Source organism: Delphinus delphis, chromosome 2 (genome assembly GCF_949987515.2).
Source record: "Delphinus delphis chromosome 2, mDelDel1.2, whole genome shotgun sequence".
NCBI lineage: Eukaryota > Metazoa > Chordata > Mammalia > Artiodactyla > Delphinidae > Delphinus > Delphinus delphis.
The window spans coordinates 140,579,575-140,586,237 of NC_082684.1; the positions used below are offsets into that span (position 1 = coordinate 140,579,575).

The 6,663-nt window shown below is 43.5% G+C and overlaps 1 non-coding gene across 1 annotated transcript; it reads left to right on the forward strand.

Moving 5' to 3' along the window:
- The first annotated feature begins 1,155 nt into the window (after positions 1–1,155).
- Positions 1,156–1,262, forward strand: LOC132421226 (U6 spliceosomal RNA). Its single transcript, XR_009518517.1, has one exon. It is a non-coding gene; the product is annotated as a U6 spliceosomal RNA (small nuclear RNA).
- The last annotated feature ends 5,401 nt before the right edge of the window (positions 1,263–6,663 follow it).

Sequence of the window (6,663 nt, forward strand, 5' to 3'; positions counted from 1 at the left end):
ACGTGGAGTATTATCCACTGCGCCACCAGAGAAGTCCCCCTGAGATTATTTTAAACTAAGTTCTAATAGTAGGTGACAGTGCAAATTTATTTAGCACATCAGTCCTACTTGCCAGTATATACAGGTTTTATGCCCTGACCATGTTTCCTGCCCTGGTCCTCTGGCGCCACAGCTGTTATGGGGCTGCCTACCACTGCTTGGGAAGGGAGGGAAGGGAAATGACCCCCCATCTGGTAGGACTGTAGCATGCCAGAGCTGGAAAGGACCTCAGAGATGATCACTCAAGTCCTGTCCTTCACCTCACACCTGGAGAGACTGAGCACCCAAATGTTAAGTGTCCAGTTGACTCACCAGGGTCATAGAGCTGACAAATGGCTCTTATTGACGTTTCCAGGAATGTGTTTCTTAGAAGTAAATAGAGATTGTTATTTAAAGTGACATGTTTGGCTTCCCTGTGGTTACTAGTCACTTCTACTGGTTACCTGTGGTCCTGTTAATGAAATACTGGCTTTCTAGTCACACATGCGATTAGAAAGAAAGATGCCTTTCTCCCTTTCATCAACACTAGCTGTTTCTAGGCACAGGCTTCTGATAGCATTGAAGACTGTGTTGATTTTTTATGAGCTGTCACAGAGGATAAAGCCTGGCTCAGTAACTGAAGCCATAACATGCCCACACAGAATAGGAAGGCCTGCCTTGGTCTGGCAGCAAAGTGGATAGGGTCTGCCTCTTCCTCCATTTGTTCCCAGCAGATTTCACGACGTATTGCCAGCAAGCTGGCTGAGCCTGCCCTCGTCAGCTTGGGGTGGAGGAGCCTGAGTGAGGGGCTAGAGATATTAGGCAGAGGCTTAGCTTGAATCCAAGGCCTCCCAGCATTCTTTCTTCAAAATCTACTGAATGGCTTGTGCTGTTAATATGGAGTTTGATCTTAATTGTTAGGGAAATGGGGCATCCTCTGCTTTCCCACACCACTCTGAATCAGGAGGCCAATTTAGAGTTGTCATAGGAAAAGAGCATCTCACAATTCCTGGGTTCCAAGAAGCCTCAGGGACCAGACAGTTTCTTCTTAAACATCAACGATTTTGCAGGCAGTCGTGAGGCAGAGCCTAACTCCCAAAGGAGGTAGCCCAGCCACTAATAAAAACAGGCAGCCAGGTGCTCACTTTGGCAGCACATATACTCAGATTGAAACAATACAGAGAAGGTTAGCCTGGCCCCTGTGCAAGGATGACACACAAATTTGTGAAGAGTTCCATATTTTTTAGAAAAAGGCAACCAGCTTTCAGGCTGCAGCTTGCTAGTTCAGTTTTTAAAAACAGTGCATTAGGGCTTCTCTGGTGGCGCAGTGGCTGAGAGTCCACGTGCCAATGTAAGGGACACAGGTTCGTGCCCCAGTCCGGGAAGATCCCTCATCCTGCGGAGCGGCTGGGCCCGTGAGCCATGGCCGCTGAGCCTGCGCGTCCGGAGCCTGTGCTCCGCAACGGGAGAGGCCACAACAGTGAGAGGCCCGCCTACCGCAAAAAAAAAAAAAAAAAATAGTGCATTAAAATATTATTTAACTTGCTGAATTTTTGGTGCCCTCTTAAATTTCACTCCCACGGAAAGTCCCAGCTCTGGGATACTTACTGCTTTCTGTCCAGCATTTAGTCCCTTCCTCCCTGATACCAGGACACCTAGTTCCTTTGGAAAATTACCCCTCTGTCTCTATTCTTATTTGTGTGGTTTGGGTGGGATTGACTTCACCCCCAACCCAGGAATGGGCTGTGATTGGCTTAAACCAGTCAACTTATCCCTTCCCCATATGATGGTTGGTTCAAGGGGAGGGAGGGCAATTACACTTGTCCAAGAAGAGTGACCTTGGGAATTAAGCTGGGAATGCAGGGCCACAGACACTTTCTCCTCCTTGGGTTTGTGGTGTGAGGATGTCTGGCCAGAAATTGCTGAGACACCTGGAAGTGAGCTTGCAGCTCTGAGCCACCCTCTGGGCCCTGCCGAAGGAAGAATCCAGGAATAGATGCAGGTCCTGTGGGATCTGTAGCTTACACGATTTTGGTGCTCTCTTTAGGAAAATGAACAATAATTACAAATACATAAGTACTAATGTGAACATTTAATTAGAATGAGAAAAGTCATCACAAATTACAAACTGGAAAGACCTGACAAATACCACAAACATCACAAAATCCGGGTAAACAGCACATTTTATTTAATCAACATCTGACACACCTTGGAAGTACTTTCCCCATGTCTTAGCCTACATACTATTTGATCACCTCTTTATAGTACAGTAATTTAACAGTGTAAATTTTTTATAGTGAGGAAAGAAAGATAGTCTTTCCTTTAGTATGGGTGATTTAAATATTTTATTACTGATGGCTTAGAAAAGTTTGTTTCAGCGTCATGGTTCATTAATGGTAGTGTCATATAACATTTTTAGGATTGCTGTCAAATATGAAAGTTTAAGCTTCATTAGCTTCACGGTAGATCTACTCTTATCTCATTCTTTTCCCCGATGCAAACTACGTATTAGATGATATTCCCCTGCCTCTTAAGATCTCTGTAAGACTTAGCAAATTCCTATTCCAGGCTTTGTTAAAAAATATAATGCCCTCCCCAAGATTTCTACAATTCCTGGGTAGGTTCTTCTATACTCATGGCAGTTATTTTAGGGTAGCCCAACATCTATTCACCCTATGTCTAGTGACAGTATTTTTGGTCTTTCCTCTCTTCTCCCTTTATTAGTCTGTATAGTGGAATGGGACCTACCTCCAAAATTCAGGGTTGGAGCACCTGTCCCATATCCAAGACCTCCTGGCCACCACCTTTGGCTCTGGGATGGGCATGAGACTCAGTCAGAATTCATGATATTCAATTAGTCTTTTGTTGAAACTTTTGGGAAAGAGATGTAGGTGTGAGGTCTGATAAAGTATTAAAAGTGTCCAAGAGATTGCAACACTGTGTGAATAAAAAACTGAATCTGATTCTCTTAAAAAGGGGAAGACATCCAGCTTCTTAACCTTTAAGGGTAAAGAATGAGCCCAGCCAAGGGCAAGACAAGCCAGTCTCTTTATAGCAAAATAGGTTCATAAACCTTAACCCAGTGACCCATCTATTTCGAGTCACATTTAATACGTAGAATGTTTGAGTTGGGAGGGCCCTTCTTATGAGGCAAGGCTCGGAAATACTAGGATTTCATTACTAAAAAATAAAGTTCATATTCAATAGGAGTCTGGCTTGTAATTTTTCACTTTTTTTTTTTTTTTTTTTTTTTGGTACGCGGGCCTCTCCCGTTGTGGAGCACAGGCTCCAGACGCGCAGGCTCAGCGGCCATGGCTCACGGGCCCAGCCGCTCCGCAGCATGAGGGATCTTCCCGGACTGGGGCACGAACCCGTGCCCCCTGCATCGGCAGGCGGACTCTTAACCACTGCGCCACCAGGGAAGCCCTGGCTTGTAATTTTTATTAATCTTGCTTCTCAAACCTCCCACGACACCCAGAATCCCTATATATAAATAGAGAGAGACAGAGAGAAAGAGAGAGAGCACAAAAACTCACGACAGAATTAGTCATTCAGCCTTTTGATCTCCCACACTACTTTGCTCATTCCATTCATGAGAGCTCTTTTTTTAGTCCATGTCAGTGTGTTTATGGACCTACCTCCTCCTCCACTAGACTTTCAAGGTCCTTCAAAAGTTCTTTTTATATTGCATGTTCCCCAACAATGCCTGGCCACATAATGGGGACTCAAAATAAGCAAGACAGACTTAGAATCTCAGTTCTTTCACTGGCTGACTAGATATCCTTGGAGAAATTATTTTAACCTTTATGTAAGCTCTCAGCACATGCTTGGTGCAGAATATATGCTCTTCCCTCTGAATGAATGAAGCTGAGGAAGAAACTGATGATTCCCAGAAAACCATTAAGGATATGTGTGACAAGAATCCATGACTTTTGTACTCTTGGCCCAAGAGTCTTACCTGCGAATCTTTCTTCAGATAAGAGGAAGCCATTGCTGGAACTCACCTCCCAAATCCAGCTTTTTCATGTTTGACAGGAGAGCTGTAACCCATAGCAACTCCTCGCCATAGTGGATAGAATGCTATACAGAAGGAACCATGTGGCTGGGCTTTATGCACAGCTGATTAAATATTTGAGCAACTCATTTTATAATGTGACTTCACTAAGTGCGTACTTATCGCACCAAACCTATTGGCAATTAGAGGGCTCAGAAATCACCTTGAATGCAAAGGCAAATCCTTCACTGCTTAAAACAGAAAAATCACTAACACTCTCCTGGTGGATGCAAATAGAGATGTTGGGGCATATGCCATGTTTAATGACTCAGCCAGAGACAAGTCCCTGTCAATGGGACTCCTCCAAGCTTGCTCAAATGTTATATGACAAGCAGTTGTAAAGTATGATTTAGAACTTTTATTCTGGTAGTAAAACCCAGTGAATGTAGCTAAGGTTGGGGTTTACATTCATGTTAAGCCTCTGGCGAGCAATAACTTCCTTTTGAGTTGTCCGTGGCTGCTTGACTTCCTCTGACGTCAATGAATTAGGCAGACTTCCTTCTAAACACATTTTTTTAAAAAGAATGCATAGAATAGAAAACATCAGCATCCTTCACATGTAGTAAGAGTAGGAATGTTCCATGTAGTATTTATTTTAGTTTTCATGCATGAAATATATTATGATATAAGTGTATTATTTATTGTGAGTCATGATAAGAAAAAAAAAATTGAAAGCCACTGGGTTTGACAATGTGGGATCTTAGGTCCCCGACCAGGGATTGAACCCGTCTCAGCTGCAGTGGAAGTGTGGCGGCTTAACCACTGGACCGCCAGGGAAGTCCCAGGACTCTTCTGTTTTTAAGATGGTTTTACCAAATATTTGTTTTCATCTAGTGCCACAAATCTTTCAGTGAAAATTAAGTACTGTCACAGATCATTTTGGTAATGACATCTACTATTTGTTGGATACCCACTACATCCCTGACATTGTAGAAGTTGCTTCCCATAACTTATTTGCAAGGTAAGCTTTAATATTCCTATTTTAGCACTGAGGAATCTAAGGTTTAAAGCTATTCATTGGTGTGCCCACCATCACACCACTTGCAGATATCTCACTTTAGGACTCACCTCCTTTTGCTTATGCATAGCATTTTAATGAAAAAATAATAGAAGAATAGTTAAAGTGCTCTAAAAATCTGTTAATTTGGGTTTGGAAGAGATCTGAAACTCTTTGGATGCAGTTGTTTGGGAATTTGCCCTGCACACACAAAATCTGGATCTGTTGGGAGAATACTGGGAAAGAGAGAGGCAAAAGAATGGATGTCCAGGGGCTTCCCTACTGGCGCAGTGGTTGAGAGTCCACCTGCTGATGCAGGGGACACGGGTTTGTGCCCCGGTCCGGGAAGATCCCACATGCCACAGAGTGGCTGGGCCCGTGAGCCATGGCCGCTAAGCCTGCGTGTCCGGAGCCTGTGCTCCACAACGGGAGAGGCCACAACAGTGAGAGGCCTGCATACTGCAGAAAAAAAAAAAAAAAGAATGCGTGTCCAGCTGCCTACCTTCCTAGAAACTGACTCAGATGATCTAAGGAAGATAAAAATAGAAGACACTCTGCATCAACTCTGAAACCACAGAAAGTGTCCTCTGTATTGTCAGCTTGGAGGAATTTCTGTCACATGTAATCATCCAGGGCCGAGTCACAGCTCTGTTTACTGAGAAAGTAGTACTAAGTCATGGAAAATCCTAGTAGTATCCCTGGTCCCTGGCTCAGACATCCTTAAATTTAGAGGGTTGATAAACTGTCATCTCTAGTTCTAACCTCTCTTCCTCTCCCTACCAGATCTTCTTCTTCCAATGCTTATCAACACATGCAAAGAGATACCTTGACACAGGTTCGATCCCTGGTCTGGGAGGATCCCACATGCTGCGGAGCAACTAAGCCCCTGTGGCACAACTAATGAGCCTGCGCTCTAGAGCCCACGAGCCACAACTACTGAGCCCGCGCGCCTAGAGCCCATGCTCCACAACAAGAGAAGCCACCGCAATGAGAAGCCCGCGCACCGCAACTAAGAGTAGCCTCCGCTCACTGCAACTAGAGAAAGCCCACGCGCAGCAACGAAGACCCAACACCGCCAAAAATTAAAAAAAATTAAAAATTCTTTTAAATAGGTCCCGAAATAAAATTCATAAATAATAAGACCTACCTATAGTTATAACTTTAAAAAAGTAATATACTACCACAACTATAATGGAGAAATAAATGTAATAATGATAAAATTTATTTCAACATTGAAATGGTAAGGAACAATTTCACTAAAAGACATAGTGAATTGGTCAGATGGTTGCACCTATGCTTGATAAATGAGTCAGGCTTTAAGAGAAGGAAACAGATAAGATAACACCCAATATACAGGATATAAGGGAGAATGAAAGAGCAATAGTAGCTGGGCAGGACGCTGAAGGAGGAACTAGTGTGAGGATACACAGTAGCAGACCAGAGTCATTTGTCTGTGATAAGAGAAAGCAGGAGGTAACCTTAACTGAAGTAGGGATAACATGCCAAGATAAACTACATACTAATATAGTGGAGAAAATGAGGAAGTGTGACACCATCTCCCTAATAAGCTGGGACTTATTCATAAACGTAGCAT